The sequence below is a fragment of the Pangasianodon hypophthalmus genome, chromosome 24 (assembly GCF_027358585.1).
Source record: "Pangasianodon hypophthalmus isolate fPanHyp1 chromosome 24, fPanHyp1.pri, whole genome shotgun sequence".
NCBI classification, from domain to species: domain Eukaryota; kingdom Metazoa; phylum Chordata; class Actinopteri; order Siluriformes; family Pangasiidae; genus Pangasianodon; species Pangasianodon hypophthalmus.
The window spans coordinates 3,411,972-3,434,710 of record NC_069733.1 but is presented as its reverse complement, the minus strand read 5'-3'; the positions used below and the strand labels follow the sequence as shown (position 1 = coordinate 3,434,710).

General features: G+C 38.9%; 1 protein-coding gene across 6 annotated transcripts in view; it reads left to right on the top strand.

Annotated features, from left to right (window-relative positions):
* trpm3 (transient receptor potential cation channel, subfamily M, member 3) overlaps positions 1-22,739 on the top strand; it is a 179,062-nt gene that overhangs the window by 8,151 nt on the left and 148,172 nt on the right. The window lies entirely within an intron of this gene.

Sequence of the window (22,739 nt, the reverse complement as noted above, 5' to 3'; positions counted from 1 at the left end):
TCTTCAGAAAACAATGCTTGGGGGGGGTGTCATATTGTTAGAGGAAAGAGTGACGGAGAGTTCAGGAGTGAGTGTGTGATCAAGTTTCTTCATGACTCTCTTAGGCTAGCACTCTTCTAGCAATTCTTATTGTGCCTTCTTCTGAATACTTGTTGCAAACACACAGATTTGCTTTATTCTGACATCTTAGAATCTTTTAACTAAAAGAAAATCAAACAACAAAGGGGTTTATCTGTGGAGAGTTAGAGACTTACTTACAGTTAGACACGGACTACCTTTCTTGCATTTGGGGGTGGTGCGGCTAAACCTGAGTGCTTCTTTGCTGGAATCCATCCTTTGTGCATTTGTTTGAAGTGTGCTCAGTCGAACTAGTGCAGCACAGGCCCTCTGAGTCTCACAAAACTACAACCTTAAAGTTTTCCCTCCAGTAGCATATGATGCACATCTTAGAGTAGATATTTTGTTAGATGGCTTGTGCGAGGATCAAACAGGCCCCTTTGGAAGCGTTAGAGAATCATCTGTTTGCCCATATCTGCCTTCTGGACATTAGAGAGAGAGCTGGAGAGATCTCCTTCTCCATCTCTTTTTCTCTTTACATCTTTTTATGATTTATGACCATGGCTAATTGTCGTAAAAAATCGTAGTTGTTATCGCTCTCTCTCTCTCTCTTTTTCTCTTTTTTTGGTCTTGGTTTTAACAGAGCATTCAAGCGTACCCTACAGCAGTTCACGCGTCCTGGACCATCTGTCTTGCATCATAGCCTTCTGGTGTCTTTTCCCTCTCCAGCTACTGATTCACACTGCTCCACTTCCAGCACCTAGTCTTGGATTTTTTTAAAACCATTTACATTTCTTTGCACTATTTTTTTGTTTTCACTGCATTTTTTTTTTTTTTACCCTATCCAGGAAATCCAACTGAGTACATCCTGTGTTATTGCCACTGGCAACTGTTAAATAATTACAGCAATTATAAGACAATTATGGAAATGATGTAAACTCATTGCCAGTTCTTTGTTCCATAATAGCTGAGACTTTCAAAGAGTGATGCTTTTACCTGAAACCATAATTTAATCTGTTAACGTCCCTGTTCTTTTTTTTTTAATCAGATAATTTAATCTGTTAACGTCCCTGTTCTATTTCCTTCTTGTTGATGCAAATTCCTGTCAGTTTGGAATGCTGAAATCCTGTTCCTAGGATCTTCCAGCTCCATTCACATGGTGATATATTGACATTTTCTCCTATTCTGAAAACTACAGACTTTCCTGAACTGACTAAATATCTCATTATTTTGACTTCATAGCTCATTATTTCAACATAATATTTCATTATTTTGACTTAATAACTGTTATCTACTTTATAGATGGAATTGATGGAAATACGTAACGGCAGTAGTGCTCATTTTGACCATTTGAATTCGCAAATACTTATTTATAACACAGAATAAATACAAAATAAAAACAATTGTCGCCACAGCGACATCCGATGGGTTTTCCTAGACTGCCCAACATTTCTGCTATGTTTACAGAATGCACTGTAAAATTTTGCTAACTGTTCACTGAAGAAAGGAAAGAAAACCAGTGTACCCGATGACACCACCCAACTTTGTCATTTGGAAACATTAAGAAGTTGCAGATCCAGAGTCTGGATAGTCTTCGCTCAAGTGGCTTCTTCTCTAGATGCAGTGCGAAAACTCGACTTTCTATAGTAACAATTCTGGTTGGAAGAGTCGCTTTCTTACTGAAGAGTTCCCTATAATGGACACGTTTAGCTAGCTAACTTTGTTCAACTTTGTTGACAATGTTGCAATCGTAAAACATTACCTAAAACTACAAACAACAAAGTTGTAAATGTCAAGAGACTTGTATGCCTTCAATTTCTCTCTAGTATAAACACATATATGTGCGGTGATTGCAGGCTAGGTCGCAGCTTAGCATCATTTAGCCACTGACAGGATGCCAAGCCATAAGGATGTGCTATAGTTACACCATTTCAAAGTGTAAGTTTAGACGAATAGCACTCCCTAACGTTTAGTGCTAATCCATGATTATAAATGGACAACATTTTAGTTAACTGGTTGTTAGCTATTGTATAATAGGGGGTGGGTTAGGAATTGGCTAAGACTAAATTAGGGAGAAAAATATGTTTTCAGACAAAAAATGTCAAAAAAACGTATGTTAAAAAATATAATGGTAAGTTTCTAAAACAGATTCTTATGCACATTAATATTTTATTGGAATCCTAATGCCAAAGGAGCAAGCTTTATATCTCAATATAAATCGCAGCACTTTAAATCGAAGCCCTTATTAATATGTGGTAATGGTATCAATGTGACCATTAGGGAGTATAAAGATAAATGAAGGAGGGGGGACAACTAGTTCCAGTGACCTTTTGTGCAGGAAGTGTGATCTTATGCTCGGCAGACTGAAAGCGAAGTCATAAGCACTAAAGTAAACAGTGAAAAAAAAAAAAAAACTGCAGCATGCCAACACAGCTATGCTCAAACAGCACACACGAGCCAGACTTTTAGCTAGTGTGTGTGTTTGTGAGCAAGTGTGTGTCTTTTCTACGCTGGGAGGAATGTGTGTGTGTGCGTCCATGTGTACATACGTGTGCGAATAACGACCTTAGCAACTGTAACTTGGAAACAAGAGTTTTCCATGTACCCATTGTTCCCTTGTATTAGTTTAGCACCACATCATGTTGCATCGTGGGATGGTGTTATAGTGAGCAGTAAATATGAGAACATTCTGTTTTAATGGCGGTAACCTTTCGTACCAAAAATACTGCATGAGACAATTATTAGCATTTCAGAGAAATGCACGATGTGCAGCAAAGCTTCAGACCCAACAGGTCTTCTTTTGTTTTATAGACCTTCAATTGATTCTTTCAGCTTTTTGATAGGATTCTAGCACTGTCAATTGATTGAATGCTTTTAGTCATGTTTAGTAGTAACACAGAAGCTAGTGTCTCTCTGATCGACATGGTACAGAGTACAGGGGTGGACAGAGAATTATTAGCTAGCCCAGCCCCATATGTTGGTTGGCTGGAAACTGACTAAGCTAATATAAGTAATGTAATAACGTATATTGAGCTAGTGGGTGAGTTAAGTTTATTAATTCGACAAAACATTTGGCTATGAGCTGTGGGTCTCTCCTCGCATCGCATGCAAAAGTCTGGCTAGACAAGGCGAATAACTGCAAAAATGTAAGTATAATATGTCCTGAAAATGGTCTTGATGGGATAAGATGGGTAAATGAGATTAGGATGGTCATGTACATATAAACGCAGTGTAACATAAAATAAAACTGCAATTCAATAAATATTAACCAAAAATATTAACCCTGACAAATTCCAGATGGCTCACGAAACCCTTAACCTACTTTAACCTGAGGCCATGTTACCCCTCTTTATTTATCCTCCCTCATTTTCTCTTTCTCCTCCAAACATTTTGTTCCTTAATCCCTCTTTTTCGCTCGCAGTGAGGGGCAAACGGATCAGTTGGGAATTAGCTGCAAGTGCCCCCTGGAAGATTTGGAGTTGGGCAGATTTCATGCTGCTGCCACAGGGCATTAAGCTGGTTTGGATGTAGGTTACTTTTGGTTGTCATGGAGACTACCGGGGATATTGCCCAACACAACACAACATTTTAACAAGAAGTTGTGTAGTGGACTCGCAGAACACGTTAATGACCTTGTCTTAATAATGATGTCAGAACGATTCCTTAGCGGTAATGCTTTATCCTGCTTTTATTCTGATTTTCTGCTTTGGTTAAGATTCCTCGATTTATTCACCAGTCCTTAAATAATTCATTTTATTCAAAACATAAATCCACATTTGCTTGCTAAATTTTCCTCAGAGCTCGTATGGATGATTGGATGCCTTAAAAATGTTTTATTTCTACAGTTCTAAACGGTTCAATGTTTGGATTTATTTTACTTGATTTTGAAACTTGTACTTGATTCTGAAGCAATTAATAGTTATTAATTAATAGTTTATTTTACTTGATTTGGAAACAATTAATAGTTTCAGAATTTCTGCAACTTTTTTGTGGGTTGTGAGTCCACCTACTTGTGCAGGATGGACCTGCTTGTAATGTCAGCAGTTAGCATCTTTAATCGAATTTTAGCATGGGACTTAAAGCAAATTGGCAAGAGGCATCTGATTTATATGAGCATAAATTTATTACTACTTGCTTGCTGATGTTACACTACATCATCATACATTCTATAACCACAGATCGAACTTTTCGCTAGTCTAAGCTGAACTAGCAGCCCTTTCCATATTAGCTTTTCTTTATTTGTTAGCATTGTCGGACAGTACTCTGAAGTGAAAACCATCTCCTCAATATATAAAGAAATGTAACTTCTGCCTAGCTATCTTACCCAAACACTGTTGGGGATTCAGTAGCTTGCTAGGCTTGTTAGCTAGCTAACTGGCTCATTAATTCATATGTCTTTCTTGCTACATTTGTTAGCTATCTAGAATAGACGCCCCTTAGACATTATCCTAAGCATTACCTATTGGCTGTAGCAGCACTGAGATACATTTAACACAACAAGCAGTCACTACTGAACATTGACGTGACATCTTAAGTTTAGTACAATTCTTTCTTTCTGGAAAACATCAAAGCGTCTGGCTAGCTAGTTTAGCTAACTCAGCTAGCTAATGAACACATTTCAGTAGGTTGGATGTTAAGTGTGATAACATGGGCCAGGGTTGCTCATCTGTCTCCACTGTTTCAGACACGACTAAACATTTGGTGCCTGAAGTATAGACTTCAATTCAATTCAATTATTTAAAATTCATACACCCTGCCTTTTCATTGGCTTACAATTTTCTGGCATGAAATGTATTATTTTTTTTTACCATGTAACACTGATCACAAATAAATTACTCAAAAAAGTACTGGTTCAGTGAACCATGTACTCAAGTACAGTAACAGGAGTACTTGTAATGTCTTACTTTCCACCCCGACACTTATGACGTCTTTAAAATTCAGTTAACTTTCATTATAAGCCCTTTGATTTAACCTAACTGTGGGGTGTTAGGAAGCTAATCTGATGTAGGTTTAACCAGCTCAGTTGGGTATAAGCTCAGCTTTCATGACTCTTGGGTTTCTAATCCAGGTTGCATTTATCACAAACAATCTCCCAGCCACAACCTGAATAACAGGCGTGAATTGGAGAGTTCCTCTCCGCTGCAGAGGCTCCTGGTATCTAGGGACGGAGAATCTGGCAGCTAAGCCGGTCCACTGGGATGCCAACAGTGCTCGTGGCATTCTAATGAGCTTACAGTCCTGCCAACACACTGTTGATAAAAGCCTCATTTGAAAGTCCGGGATCAACCACCAGTGACAGAAATCACTCTAAGCTTGGACACTTCTGTAATTGGTTGTGGGCATACACCCTCACCGGCCACTTTAAAAGGAATATGCCTGTACACCTGCACAATTTATGCAATTATCCATCTAGCCAATCATGTGGCTGCTGCGCAGTGCATAAAATGATGCAGATATGGGTCAAGAGCTTCCACCAGAAATGGACAGTTGAAGATTGGAAATTCTGTAGCCTCAGATTACTGTTCTTGGCTGACAGGATTGACACCTAATGTGCTATTGTAGCCTATCTATCTCAAAATCGACATGTTTTGCATTCTGAGATGCTTTTCTACTCACCATGATGGTAAAAAAATTTTATTTGAGTTACCATAGGCTTCTTGTCGACTTGACCCAGTCTGACGATTCTCCTCTGACCTCTCATCAGCAAGATGTTTCCACCCACAGAACTTTAGTGACTGCTGTGTGTGAAAATCCTAGGAGAACAGCAGTTTCTGAAATACTCAAACCAGCTCATCCGGCACCAACAACCGTGCCACGGTCAAATTCTATTATTTGATGTGAATATTAACTGAAGCTCTTGACCTGTCTCTGCATGATGTTATGAAATGTGCTGCTGCCACATGATTGGCTGATTGGATAGTTGCATAACTGAGCAGGGGTACAGGTTATTATGATCAGGGGTACAGGTGTTATTAAACCAACCTATTAACGTGGCTGGTGAGTGTATTGTACAAGCAAACTAGTTTTCAATTGTTTTATATGGAATGGCTATGGGGAACGGCCATGTTGCCAGTGAGAAAGCCACCACTAATTATCTGTCTGTCATTTACTGGCTGTATGTTAGGCTGCTTTAGTCTGAGCCGATGCAGGTCAAGTTCATATTATCATTCCAGCAAATGTCATGAATAACTAAAAGTTAGTTTGCATATTTTTTTCATACTAATTACACACATTGCTCGACATCATGAAGTGAATTTGCATTGATTAATCAAGGTCAAGGCTTATTTCCACTTGGCCCTTCCGATTTTGATTGTGTCAATTAAGCTGGAGGAATGGCTAATGATTTCTGTCCTGACAGGTTTGAACTAAATACACACTAAATCAATTCCACTCAGTCCAGCAATGGCAGGATAATTTGGCTTTTAGAGCCTGATTTAAATAAAAATAACTAAAAATTAAAAAAGTCACAAACACAAAGATTAAAAGAAACAACAGAGAACCAGACTAATGCCTCAATCATTTTTTCACATGGGAAATACTCAAATCTGGCTCTCATATCCAATCACTGGAAGGTAATTGAGCAATTTATGCAAAAATGATTGGCTGCTGTGCCATCACATCTGCCTCCTGACTACAGGAAAGATGGAAAATGTGGAGAAGCCCCTAAAGAGATGGCTCAAACTTGGGTCCTGGAGCACATCTATCCATCCATCCATCCATCCATTTTCTGTACTGCTTATCCTACACAGGGTTGTGGGGAGCCTGGAACCTATGCCAGGGGACTTGGGGCACAAGGCATGGGACACCCTGGACAGGGTGCCAACCCATTGCAGGGTACATTTGGAAACAAACTCTCACCCCATTCACACACTATGGACAATTTAGAGATGCCTATCAGCCTACAATGCATGTCTTTGGACTGGTTAAGAAAACCACCAAAGCACAGGGAGAATATGCAAGCTCCATGTACACAGGGTGGAGGCAAGAATCAAACCCCCAACCCCAGAGGTGCAAGGCAAATGTGCTAACCACTGTGGAGCACTACAGGGATACATAAATTTTACTCTTGTTGATCTACAGATCTACATTACTAAAGAATTAATGCACTTGGTCCTGCTAATAAGAAATCCAGGATTGGAATCTGACACTCATAACTATAAACTATAACAACTTTTAATAACGAAATTTTTTTAATTGTTGACAAACTGCTGTGGTATAAAGGTAATACTCTGGGGTGATAAGAGTAACTTTGATTTGTGTCTAGCCACAGCACACTTTCTACATTAATTATTTTCCTACACCAACATGATCCCAAGAGTTTTACACTGCTTCTGCTGTTCTGCATATTCAATTCTGAGACTTCAGTTGCATGTGATAAAACATATATTGATTATACACAGATCTAATTATATACTTCACAGGATCTTCTGGCAGAGTACAATTTAATTTTAAACTTCTCGGTTGTCTCAACCACAGGCACTGGGAAAGTTAATTGATTCCATACTGGTTACTTTAAAATTAACAGCTGTTTCAGAGCTGGAAAATGAGTGAGGAATTTAATTAGAGTGGGTCTCATATGAGGCTACAGCAAACTATCAAAGCGGACAGAAACACAATGAAAACAATGAAAATCTCAATTATTGTGTATGAAGATTACAATTATGACTTACAATTTTATTTGGAGTTCTTAATTTTTTTTTCAAATGCCTGCAGTACCAGCCCCCCAACAAATAAAGTTTTGATCTAATTTTCCATGAAACGCATCAAAATAGTCCTGAATAGTGATACTACAGTGAAATAAATAAACCCGTAGTAGTTATGCCATGGTGAAGTATCTTAAGCCACTGTCCCAAACAAGATGTTAAAATTTATTGAATACTTTTTTGATTCTATTTTAATTACTCCATCACCACCCCTTGGATCGAGACCTTGACATTGAGAAGGGGCTTATGTACTTTGTGACGTCAGAGCTAATCCTATACCTTGCAAGCGGGTGTAAAGACCCACATGCAAGGTATATAAAGGACTAACAGCTTTTTCACACTTCAGTCCGCACCCAGGACAAGGGTTTTATAAGTGCGGATTTGCTTTTACATAGAAGAATTCTGTCTGAACCATGGATCTATTGTGCAATTCCATATGTCATTTTTGCAAAATGGTAGGCACTAGGTTCATCCATTTGCTCTTATTTATTATTTTCCTTTATTACCAACACTCAACCAAGGGAAGAGCAGTGATTTTGGATGCATGGTATACCATCTCCTGTAAGAAAATTTTTAGCCAGGCAGGCCAGCATGAGATGTGCTTTTTTTGTGATTATCTTAGTACAAACACTTGCACCACAAAGGAAAGCTCTAGTCCTACGAACATATGGTTTTATTAATCAGTTAGGCATTCTATTTCCTCCACCAACAGTAACAACCATTTTTGCACCATTAAGATAGTTGAAACAGGAAGTAACCTGACAAGTTGAGCCAATCATGTTACTTGCCATGCAACACAGAGAGCAGTTAGCTTCCACACCTGATGCAGATGGCACCACACTTTGGTTGAAGCAAGGCCCAGACCACTGTTTTCAAGAGGACCAGGGATCGGTTCTTTGGACTGCCCCCAGGCTTGAAAACTGCTTTCACACTTCAAGAAATGTATCAAACTCTCCAGAGAAATGGTCCCGAGTCCAGAAAAAAGCACAAGTGTGTGTGAAAAATGACAAATGTACACAGTCGAGATTAGATGTTACCGGGACCCATCTGTGGGGCCATACCTGGGGGTAATCTGGTGTCTGATGACCAGGCCACTACGTAACTCAAAATGGTGATGTGGAGCCGACTTGTGGACTCACCAACTGCAAGATGATGGGTGGGGGTCAGGGGCAATTTTGCTACACCATTCTGAAACTATTTCATCCCACTGTATATGAGTATATGTAACCGTTGATGACATTCACTTGGCTTAAAAGCCTGAACAACCCAGATGCTGATGACATCAGTGTATTTGTGCCAGCAGGACAACTGGAATGGCCATCATAAACACCATTACATCCACCCCATAGGTGCTGCGGGGGCTGATTTTTTATTGCCCCTTGCCCCCATTATGGCTAATTGCATGGTTGCTTTGGCAACATGGCCGATGCAGGGAATATGACGTAAAACTGATGCTAGGTAAACGTGCTATTTCCCTGCAGGCCTGTGTGCCACAGAGTGGATAATTCCATATCTGGGGGGGTCACAACACCATTTTAATGTTTCCCCGCTCGTACAGCTCATCAAGAGTTAAATTGTTAGAGCAGGGTGAGAATCAGAAGTGCTGCAGCACAGGTGCACTCTGGGATTGGGAAAAAAAACCATCTGTGGTTCACTGGCTGCAATATGGTGGAGATTGATCAATTATGTCATTTCCTCTGGGACATACAATACATAATAGACACTTCAGAGCTATTTCAGTCAGCTAACACTGCTTTTCAACAAAATATCCTATGATAGGACCTTTCTTTCTTTCTTTCTTCACTCCACTTCCCTCTCTCACTTACTTCTGTGTTCCTCCACTCAACCTTTCCCTTCTTCCTACCATCCATTCTTCCTTCATTCCTACCATCATGTGTTCTCTCCTTCCATTGATCCTTTCTTCCTTCTTTCACTCATCCCTATCGACCACCCTTGCTTCCTGCACACCATCTTTTCTTCTGCTGCTTCCTTGATTCCTACCTCAACTCCTTCCTTTCTTCGTTCACTCCTTCCAGACAAAAGTAAGCAACGGACATTGCACCATTAATAACGGCACCTTCCTTCTTCTTTATCACAACAACACATCACATTACTTTACCCAGAGATGACGTGCTCATTGTAGATACAAGGGTAGATACAAGGGCATACTCCTGTACAAGGTTATTCAACTCAGCGGTCCTACCCTTAAGTCAAGTCATTTCAGCCATCAGCAGTTCTCTAACCCCTGGTCTGTATGCTTTTATAATTTTGTCTGTAGGTCACTTCTCCTATCATGCGCAGACTGTAATGTATAGCAAAATATACTGATATTTATACTAAATTATATAGTTTTTTGGCCTTGAATCGCATTAAATAGCACTGATAGAGCATCACTGTTATAGAATTGTTATAGAATTAAATAGTATGAATGTACCATTTTGTCAGCATGACATACTGCTGATCAGCCTTTCATCCCTTTCCAGGCATCATTAAAGTTAATGAGCCTAAACTGATTAGCTGACAGGTTCGTGGTTCATAATCTTCACATAATGCCACAAGCTAAATATATTTGCATAGTATTAAGGAGGTGATTGCACCTGATGGAGGAGAATGAGTGAGAATAGAACAACAAAAATGGCTTGAAAGTGTCTTAGTGCACTTAGGGCTCGGCAAAGCCAATTGATTTACACGGTAAACATCCTCATTTTGTGTATTTTCACCCGATTCCATAAAGCTTGTGTCAGGTCGAATTAGCTTGCACGGATCATAGCTACAAAGCAGAAGACCAGCCGTAATTAAACATTTAACACCAGAACTGATGTCCAGTTGAACGTGACCACATTTGCATAATGAGTTCAGTGTGTGCTTCCAATTTATAATCAGATTTGTGATTAATTTAAAAACATTTTGTGAATTTTGTTCTGGTGGGCCAAAGTCAAGGAGATACAAGTTTAACTGTTTTCGCAGGTCAGTCAAGTCGGTTCAAGACATTTCTAGGTCATTTTCTTCATAGAGAAAATTTTCTTCAGACATTATACTTAAGGAATATGACTTGCGTATGTAGCATGTCCTAATTTTGCATAGCAGCAGGCTTCCCAAGGTTAAATTTTGATTACTCAAAACAAATTTGACTCTTAGACATCATCACTAAGCCTTTGTTTACTGGTTTCAGCTAATGTTGCTGGCCAAAGTTATGCAAACTGTTTAAAATTTTAGCTAAAAAATGTATTTTATGCTCACTAAAACATAGCTTAGACTAGCATAACAGGCCATTAGCATTAGCTAAACTCACAGCTAACCTGCGTAAACCAGTATTAAAGTGTTTGTTTGCCTAAAATACATGTTTTTAATGCTTCTTTCACACACATACAGTAGAAAAAAGGCTTACCTAATGTTAAATAGTGTAGTCTAGTGAATTTGTACTATACTATTATATACTATATAGGGGTTATATATAGTAGTTTTGACGACTAATACATTCAAAGCTCTATTGTGGGGAGCTTTCGACTATATAAATATACTCTTTACTCTGAATAATAATAATTTTTTTGGTTAAGTTTAGAGAAGTGATTTTTTTTTTTTTTTAAATCCTACTCCCACCTGCCCATGATGGAATTTCTCATGCATTCATTGTTGTCTTTTACAGCAAAATAAAAGTGAAATAAAACCCTTGCACTGTTCATAGTGAGTTCTGTCATGACCAGCGCTGTGTGAAAGAGCGCATTTGATGCCGCGGCTTGCAATCACACTCAGCTAGTTCAGAGCAGCGCATTCCAGCTGACAGAAGATGAGCCAGACTCATTTCGCATGCTGCTTAGGCTGGAGTTGATCCTAGCGAAAAAAGCTGCTGCAGACATTCATTCGAATTATATATCCATTCAAAGAAGGCTGGATACTGAGCTACAGTATGAGGAGGGCTCTGTTGATGGACATGAGCTTCCATGCTGCGCGCTCTCAGTTCCACAATGAGCCGCCAGCTCATCCACATGAGTGCATTTTAAGAATTTATAGGCTACGTCCTTAAATCGTGTAATGTGATGCCTCAGATTTATTACTTTGTACAGTTATTGCACTGACTTACATTTTTTCATCATTAATCTAAAAAGTATTGGAGCTGGAAATGGACTGTTAATTAAAGTGCAGTTTGAGGCGTTCTTTACGTAATAAAACAGCCTAAAAATAGAGACGTCCCGAAACAGTTGAACTATGGAAAAGACAGCTAGTCAACCACTTTTTTAAAATTACTAGTCGACTAGTAGAGCGAATCATGAATATATGAATATATTAAAATGAATAACATGCAATGTGATCATTTCTGAGGATCTTTTACTCCTCCATGCACAATATTTGCTCCTCTAATATTCTTAGATTTGAGCTTGTCACCAAACTCAACAATTCAGACCACAGGTATTTGTTGGTTAAATGTTTACATGTGTGCATGTTCATATTCATATTTGGTCAAACACAATAGGGGATTAAATATGATTCATTAGTGTCAGTCATTTTGCAAGACATTTTTTGAGACAACATATAATATTAAGAAAGGTTTTTATGAGAATCATTTTTGTTAGATGAAATGTAAATCATTTCTACAATTAAAATATTAAATATTGTGTGTTTATTTTTATTCAGTCGTGGGGTGCCAATATTTCTGCAATTGACTGTAGGAACTTGGTTAGATCAGCTATTGTTGCTTCCCGCTAATATAAGTTCACTGGTACGCTTGTAAAGTATCGTGTAATTAAAATCAGTATTCGAGATCCTTGTTGATGCCGGAACACCTGTCACTTGGCATTGTGTGTGTGTGTGTGTGTGTGATTTGCATAAAATATTTGGAGCTTGTTTGACAGATTGTGTGAGTGTATCCTCCAGAGCTTTAGATATTACAGAGCTGACAGCTAGCCGGGGAAAGCCGATTTCTCCGAGCTCATGTTCAGAATGACATCTGTTGATTCTGTGCACTCGGGAAAGAGAGATAAAAAGAGAACGAGAGAGAACAAGAGAGCGAGCGAGAGAGCGAGCGAGAGAGAGAGACAGATTCACAGACTTCTGCTCATCCCTCTGTATAACACAGCTGCTACCCACCTCCACACACACACAGGTTTCCTTTTTGCTGTCACGCTTTTCATCTGCTAATTTATTGCCCTCTGTACTTTCTCTCTTTTTTCTCTACTCCTCTTCTTTGTGTTTTTTTTCCCATTTCTGCTTTTTTTTTTTTGCTCCTTCTGCCTCTCCTTCCGTTATCACCTTCTCCGACCTGCTTCAGCTGAGGTTGTTTATACCACCACCAATATATCATTCTCTTTTTCCATCAGATCTCTTCTTCCTACCTTAAAAAATTAATGATCGGTTTTCTCTTCAGACCTTTTTTGATCATTTTAGCAGGATGCTGCTGTGCCGCGAAACGCCACACAGGGCTCAGAATCAGTTCCTCGGTAATGAGATGGTCCAGGTCGAGGCACAGGAGGACAAAGAGACTGAGTGCTAGCCTGCTGTGACTGGACCAGCTGTGAATTAAGTTTTGGACATCCATGGACAGTGTTGCACCCCGAGAGTGTTGCATTATTCAGATATTCAGACACCATGATTACACTTCATTATCTTAATCAGGCACCATCGTTGTGTTGTTTTTGTTCACATGGAAACTGATTAACATCTCAATTTCAGTCTTATTTAAAGACTTCTTTTTTTTTGTAGGGCTTGAGTGCAGAGATCAGGCAGGAACTTTTAATTGGATATGCAATTGGACAAACCAGAGCTGTTCTCCGCACTGCACTGTGTGTGTGTGTGTGTGTGTGTGTGAGTATGGATGTAAGTGAAAGTGGAATGCAGTGTGAAACAGGACATCCATCTGACATCAGGGTTAAAAAAACATTGGACTTTAATGAAGTGGGTTAGAGAGTGAAAGAAAGTCGCACTTCTTTTAACCTTGAGGTGCCAATAGCGGGAAATAGCAGAGTTATTAGCAATGAGTTTATGTTCCCTCTGTGACCTTTGTGCTTTTTTGTTTTGTCTCCCTTCCTCCTGCCTGATTTTCCTCTTTTGCCTTTAAGGATGTCATAACAACGAGCCTTCTAAAGGAATCATTATAGTGCAGGGGTTAAAGTGAGCCAGAATGATCTGAAACTCCGTAACCTGGAAAGGGTAACAACTTAAGGTTATTGCTTGTACCTGTGGACAGCAGAGACAACAAGGTCCAATAGTGTTTCGCAGGAAAAAAGTAAGAGCCAATCATATTTTAACAGATGTCATTCAGTTTATTATCCATAGTGTAATCTTACAGTCAGTTAAGGTTAACTCATCATGTCCAAACTGGTTTATCAGATGCGTAAATGTAGCTGTCTTGTTATCTTGGTGATTACATTAGCTAGCTAGAGTGTGTAATTTTGCGAAGGCAGATTCAATGCTAGATGCATGAAAACTGGCTGAGTGAATTAATTAAATTCCAAACAAATACAAACTATCGCATGGTTTGCGGCGAGTGAAAATCTAATCTATGCAGGTTAACTCTATGTTAATATTAATGCAGGTCTACTCACTGATCACTGGCGTGTTAATTCAAACTGCAAATTGAGTTCCAGCACCTACCAAATTCCACTTTAACCCCTAACTGTAGGTGTGTCAGCTTCCTGTCTCGTAAGTCTTATAAGCCAGCACTTTGATATCTCCAAAAGTACCTGTTAGGAAAGGGTTTGAGATGGTTGCTGAAGGCATCATATGTCACCACGTTGCCAGTTTACTGATATACGCTAATGGTCTCTTAGACAAGGTGAAATAATTTACGACACCGGTCATGTCTCAATAGAAATGAAATCATAAGTCTAAACTAATTTTGTCCCTCTCTCCTTGATGGTTGCCGCTGACATTTTTCAAGCAGGCTAATGCACTTTGACGGATTATGAGATATGTAGGACAGCCAAGGATACAAGTTTGCTACTTCAAAAATCAGACAGATGAAAGCACTTAGCCATAGCATATATGATCTTTGACCTCTTGCTTTGGTGATACAGGAAACATCTGAAAACTATGCTTTTCAGCTGAAGCAGTGGTCAGACCAAAAGTGAATACAATTGTCCTGGTGATAAAGTCAGTTCACTGAAGGGGAAAGGACATGATGTGATGTGAAAAGCATTACTTTCACTTCACAGCAACTTTATCTATGTGACCTATGACTTTGCAAACCTCAGTCTTGAAAGACAGTAAATACCAAGGAGGTGGGACTGTGAACTTTTTGGATGGTAAAAGCACAGGGTATGTATGTATGAATGTGCTCTCTGTAGTTTAAGGTGCCTCTTCCACTGATGTATGCAGGAGTTTTTTTTTTTGTGGTAAAATTCTGCAAGGATTTTCTTGTGAGTCGTGTTGGCACCTCGGATTACTTCATCACTGAATGGTAATGCTCATGGGCTTGGCTGTGGCAACCTCTGCTACATCAACCTCTGATGTCAGGCACAATCTGATGTCATGTTTGCTAATGTCTTCCTTTGTAGCTTTGAAGGCAAATGGTTCTTGCAAACAATCTCCTTAGACCTAATCAGAAGGTATATACGTGTACAGGTAGGAGGTCCTTCTGGGTTGACTTGCATCCAATCAATGGCAGAAGTAGCTTGGGCATTTCATGTAGAAAAGGTGAATGCTTAAAAGTAACTAACTGAAGCTTTAATTTACTAGTATATATTTTGCGACAGCAGACCACGCCCTCAACCAAATGACGTTGCGTGACTATAAAAAAGTGTTAAGAACTCGGAGAACTTTCTAGACTTTCTGCTCTGTGCTTGATAGCCAGGCCCTACACTTGAGACTCTCGGGTAGAAGTTGTTGAGTTGCGGGGGGGAGACAGGAAGGTGGTGGGTGCCGAAACCTCATCACACGATGAAAAAGAGAGAGATGAGAATTTAAGTTAAATAGCAGGAAGGCAGAGCTTCAGGCATGGTCTTTCTCCCAAACTTCAGTTATTGCATGCTCTAGATGAAAATCTGATGCAATGTCACAGAAAACACACTATGATGTTTTACACTGACAACCCATGATAAACCATTGCCAGAGATTTGTTCAGGGCATAACTAAATTTCTGGCACCAATGAAACTTTCTCTGACCAACCTGAAACTCAGGAGTATTTCCTTTGTTCTGCTAAAAGCTTTCAGGCATCACTAATCCAAGAAGTACATAATATGTGGATAAACAGCTTTTAACTTCATTGAGGGCTACACTGATAAAAAGTGACAAAAAATAAATGAAAAGGATTGAGATAATGGCTGGAAAAAGGAAAGAAAGGAAAGGACAGAAATGATTGGCCATTATGATTTGGACTTGGATGTCTTTTTTTTTTGCAGTGCTTTAAAAACCTGAAGTTCTAGATCATTCTAGTTTGAGGAATAACAGCTTGAGGAAGGTGTTGTCCTGTTTAAGCATGACAACGTGCCTGTACACAAAGTGAAATCTATATAGAAATGAACTTACTTGACTGCACTGAGCTCTGACCTCAAGCCAAACAAACACTTTGGGATAAATTGGAGAGCCATTTGAGAGCCAGAAATAATTGCTAATAAACAGTGCCTGACTTGATGTTCTGCCTGAATGAATATAAATCATTTCCAAATATTAATGTCACGGTTTCAGTGTGTCACAGTCTCTGCTAACCAGAAAACCAGAACAATTACAGAGTGTCTGTTTCAAATTTACATACTTCACATTTACTTATTACTCACTGTCTGAATATCTGAATATCTGACTGTCTGATTATCTGACTGACCGACCGACTGACTGACCAACTGCCTGTCTGATTATCTGACTGACTGTCTGAATGACCTACTGACTGTCTGCTTGCCTGACTGACTGACTGGCTGATTCACTGTCTAATTGTCTAACTGACTGTCCGTCTAACTGAGTGTCTGATTGTCTAATTGACTGACTGACTGTCTGAATGACCTACTGACTGTCTGATTGCCTGACTAACTGACTGTCTGAGTCACTGTCTAATTGTTTAAATGACTGTCTGTCTAACTGACTGTCTGATTGTCTAATTGACTGACTGACTGTCTGATTGTCTGACTAACTGACTGTCTGACTCACTGTCTAATTGTTTAACTGACTGTCTGTCTAACTGACTGTCTGATTGTCTTATTGACTGACTGACTGTCTGATTGCCTGACTAACTGACTGTCTGAGTCACTGTCTAATTGTTTAAATGACTGTCTGTCTAACTGACTGTCTGATTGTATAATTGTCTAATTGACTGACTGACTGTCTGATTGTCTGACTAACTGACTGTCTGAGTCACTGTCTAATTGTTTAAATGACTGTCTGTCTAACTGACTGTCTGATTGTATAATTGTCTAATTGACTGACTGACTGTCTGATTGCCTGACTAACTGACTGTCTGAGTCACTGTCTAATTGTTTAACTGACAGTCTGTCTAACTGACTGTCTGATTGTATAATTGTCTAATTGACTGACTGACTGTCTGATTGTCTGACTAACTGACTGTCTGAGTCACTGTCTAATTGTTTAAATGACTGTCTGTCTAACTGACTGTCTGATTGTATAATTGTCTAATTGACTGACTGACTGTCTGATTGCCTGACTAACTGACTGTCTGAGTCACTGTCTAATTGTTTAACTGACAGTCTGTCTAACTGACTGTCTGATTGTCTAATTGACTGACTGATTGTCTGACTGAATGTCTGGCTGTCAAACTCACAAGTCTGGTCCTGGAGTCCCCCCTTCCTGAATTGAAGTGGGTGTAGTAGAGTAGGGAAACATGTTTTTATGGTTTACTGACTATCTGACTGACTGTCTGATTGTCTAACAAACTGTCAGTCTGACTGACCAACTGACTGACTGTCTGTTTGACTGATATAACTGGCTGATTGTTTCACTGACTGACTATCTGACTGAATGTCTGATTGTCTAACTGACTGTCTCACAGACTGATTGACTTAACTGTCTGTCTGGCTGGCTGACTGACTGGAAAGATCTCCACTGTTGAGCTGTGCTTGCAAGGGATCTGATTGGGTGCAATCTGCAATCCATCAATAAACATGGAGAAGAGGAGTAGTCTTTTTTTTTTTTTAAATTCTTATCCATGTTCCAACTGATTCTACCTCTTCTGTTTCAATCTGTCTTGGCTCTTGCACTGATTGGCTTGTGGATTGCATTCAGAAGCAATCTACCAGTGGAGCTTTGAGAAGCTAGATAGTGGGAAATGAAGATTAATATTTTAATATTAATTAAAATACTTGTCAGAATATGGGTGTTGGGAAGAAGTAGTATGTCTGATTGCACTGTTTTACTGTGGTTGCCATGGTGATGTCTGATCAGCAGACTGTGGTTTGGCCAAAGTCTAGGCTGGCCTGGTCATGTTTTGTATCTTGGTGCACACTGTACACAGCTAATTTATCACTGCCAGAGTTTAATTTCTTCATACCAATAGTTCTCAAAGTGGGGTTTGTGAAGCATGGGTTCAATGGGTTTAATCCAAACCTTAATAACTCAAAAACATTCAGCATATAAATAATGTCATCTAAGGTGTTCGGTGAGTGGAAAGTTCAAGAATAAAAAGCTCTATGGCTCTGTTAAATATCCAAAATATTATTATACATATTTACAGTTATGGCATATGCCCTTATCCAGATCAACTTCCATTTATCTCATTTATACAACTGAGCAGTTGAGGGTTAAGGGCCTCGCTCAAGGGCCCATCAATAGCAGCTTGGCAGTGCTAGTACTGGAGCTCATGACCTTCTGATCAGTAGTCCAGCATCTTAACCACTGAGCTACCACTTCCCCCTACATATTTGAATAGTAGAATGATTTTACAGTTAAAGGGGTCCCCGACTGCAAGAATTTTAAGAACCCCTGCTTTAAGCAGTACACCAGGACATGAAGTGTCATGAATGATTGGTTTAAATTGTAATAATCTGTTCTCCATTATGGTTATATCACAGCTCTAGTGCTACCTATGGGCCATTTCTGCGCATACTTACTGCGCATACTTAACTCTGACCACGGCCCACAATGACTAATGAAGCTAAGATCACACAACATTAATCTATTCAGGCTAATAGAACATGTTAGACAAGGAAGCAGGAATTAGAGACCCCTGATCCCCTGGTACTCAATTAGACATACTGCCACCTTCTGAAATGTTACAGAACTGGCACAACAGTGACCCTGACATGTTAGTAGTCGATACGACTGAGCTGCACTAGTGTGCTGTGTGATTATATATCTGTTGATCTGTTGAGCCAAATGAAACAGTAAAGATTTATAGGCAGGGTCTTAGTTTCCTACCGGTTTATTATTACAAAAATAAAAAGCTGCTGCTGTTGTTCTATTGGCATATATATATACACACACACACCCCGCCTGAAACCACAGAGTAATGAAGTACTAATGACAGATTATTATGCCCGTACAGGTGAACACACACACCACATCCCTACCTTCAGGGACGAGCATGAGTACGCATGTTCATGCAGACACACTCACAGCTTTCGATTAATGTGCAGTCACATTCCTGTTTAGAGACCAAACACACACACAAACACCGTTGCAATGCCAAAGTTATTCATGATTCATATGTTCAAGACATGTGCATGCATATACAGTTCTTTTATATGTATATACGCTGACGCACATACACTTCCGCTGATGATAACACATGCTTGCAGTCAATATCAGAACTTACACCGTAACACGTCTAAGATAAACTTCTGAGATGAAACACTGTTTTTTTTCATTCCTAGAAAAAGCCCTTTGTTTATTCCGCCTCACACACGCACGCACCGCAGAATATGAGCCGTAAGAAATTGATTTCTTTTCAAAAGCGCGTCGCTCGGAGCCTCCGTGAATGGCAGGTGGGAATTGGTTTTTGAATTCATGCTCGTCATTTGCAAGTCTGACTGGCATCATCTCTGAAGGAGTCACGTTAGTATTTCCTCAGGATATAGGGTTCAACAGTGGCGGCTCATCCTCAGGGGATTTTTGGGCAAAGCCCCATCAGCTGTTCAACAAATATTATCCTGCACACATTTTAAATTCTGTTGAAGTGTTAATTACCTCTTTTGACCTACAATTTTCAAAACAATGTTGCTATTTGACAGATATAAGCTGGCAATCCATTGATTACAATCGTAGAGCAGCGTTACTCACTGCCCCATTTAGCTCTATAGTATTATTATTGCAGCTAGTGAGCAAAAATAGGAACTGCAACAAGCACTAATAGAGGCCCATTGAGGCGGGAATCACGCTGCCCCAATGCTCAGGGGAGGAGAAGAGGACAGGACAGTTTAACAATACTCTGCAGGTGCAAAGATCTTGTTTTATAGCAAGCAATCAAAATTAAAGCTAATACATTTCGGCAAACAAAGGCAAAGTGTAAGTGCAGACGGTGTGTCTATGACGTACACAACCTTTTCTACTGTATGATATACTGCAAAGATTGGGAGAAGGAAAGGAAATTTACGGAGTTACGGAGTGGATATTTTCCATACATCAGAAATGTATGTTATTTAGTTATTAATTCAAAAAATAATGGCACCCTGTAAAAGGAGGAAGAGGTACTGCGTGGCTGTGGTAGCTGAAGTGCTGCCGTGGCTGAGCTACATTACTGGAGGATTTGACAATATTTGCGTGATTTGCTATAAAGAAAATCTGTGATATCAAAATTTTTGCAAATCTGGTGTACATTTTTATTTGGTTTGTCCCGCAAATCTATGTATACACTTTATTAAAAGAATGATAATTGAGATCTAAGATGTGCTATTTATGAACTCACAAACCTCTGTAGACCCTGCTAATTAATCAGACTCAAATTTATGAACTTGTTTTTGGTTGCCTTCAGTCAAATCATTAGTATGAAACAATTATGTTTCACAAACCTTTCATTAAATTTGTGCCATTGAAATAAATAAGAATCAAATTGTGTCCCAAGTTGAATAAAATTGGAATAAGCGTACCAACGTTAAAAAAGAAAAACAAAAGAAAATGATATGTGAACAGGAATTCTCAAAAAACAAAAAACAATTGTAATCAACAAATTCTTGAATATTAAGTATCATCCTCATAACATTTTGTATTATTGGTTGATAGTGAATGAAATAAAAACAGTTCTTAGTGATGGCTGCCTTAAACTTTATAATGAAACCAATCCCACATCAGAGCTCTCACTCTGAGGCTCTTTATGAGTTTTGCCCCAATCAGGACAACCGGATATTTTTAATTAGGATAGAGGCAGAAATGTGTCCTCCGTGGGCGCAGTGATAAGCTTCATGAATATTAAACCACAATCAGGAACATCATTTCAGCAGCTGCTGTTCATTTGAATATAAAGACGACCGAAAGTGCAAGTGGTCCTTGATGATTGTGAGATTGTGTCCTTATTTCTGTTCTTAGACCAGGGCCGTGTTTCTTATGATTATTTTGGTTAACATGCTTTTCTAATCCAACATGTATCCACAGTTACGTGGTCGTGCCAAGCGCCTGTATTGGATAATGGTTTGTGTTAAATACAGCTGATTAAAGGAATTATATCATAAATTAAACAAAAAATCTAATTCGCATGAAATTGAAAAGTCATGAAAAATGAAAGATTTATGAAAAATTACATGTTCGGAGATTCAGAGGGTTTTTATTCAACGTTTACAATGATGTATTTAACATGGGGGGAAAAAAAAGGAAATGATTGGTACAAAAATATTGTAATGTCCAATCAGATAGTCCCATTAAATAACAATGCAGTTATAAAAGAAATTTGGAAATGTGTATTCTATAATGTTCATACATCACAACAGCAATCTTATTCCTTCATTTGAGCCAGTTTTCATCTCGAACATGTCTTGGTTGATTCACTACAATTAAAATAAGTAGAAAATCCTCTTAAAATATGTTCCACCTGAATCATTCCTTCAGGTCCACTTGCTTGAAAGTGATTTTGTTGTACATCTCCATTGGGAAATATTCCACGTTGTAGGATGTGAATTGCTATTTTTTGCCAAAAAAGCTGAATTTTCAAGGTGATGCTTGGTAAACATGGTTCATTCGTGCCTGCTCTTGCTCACAAACCGAAGAATTATTGCTTATTTCTCCCAACGTGTCTTATCATGACTTCGTTTCTGTTTTTTTTTTCTCCTGTAATATCGCTGTGCTTTCCTCCCTGTCCTGCACCTTGTTACCTTTATTCTTCTTCCGCCTTCTCACTGAAAAAACGGTGCAGTTCATAACAGTTAAAAAGTGTTACTTATATATATGGGGATGTGCTGTTATTGGAAAATAATCAGTGATGGGTTACCACAGAAATGTGCAAATGCTAAGAGGTTTTTGTGTTTTAAAGAACATATTGTACATTTTATCCAATTATAGTTACGTTTAATGTTGTGGAAAGTCCACAAAACAAGTTACATCCAAAAATTACAAATAAAAACACAAAACCAATTGACTTCCAAATCTAATTGCAATGTTTTCTGCTAGAATCATAACTTTGGAAGCTGTACGTTCTCTAATTTGAATAATCCTAACCCTATCCTCCGGCCCTAAGCCTATAGCTATAATAAAATTCCTGTTATCATTTACATTATATCAGCTTTAAACAGTTGTTCATGCACCAGTCTTTTTTTTCTATCTCTCTTGAAGCTAATAAGAAAAAAACATGCAGATTGTATTGTATGTTCCTTAGAAAGCACAAACTCTTCTGTCCTGAAGACTTTCCTGTGTCAGTTAAAACTTTACCTCTGACCGTTACAATGCGCTTGACACTGGAGACTCCTTCCATTAATGTTAACCAAGCGTCTCCTCACAGAAAATGTCACCATTATCTACAATTAGACTAATCTTTTTTTTTTAATCAATTTGCGCCCCATACAAGTCCCTGTGTTCGTTGTTCTTATAGAAACAATGATGTATTAGAACGAGTGCATTAATATGAATATGACCATATCAGATCAGAATTGAGAATTCACTGATAAAGCATAATCGTGACT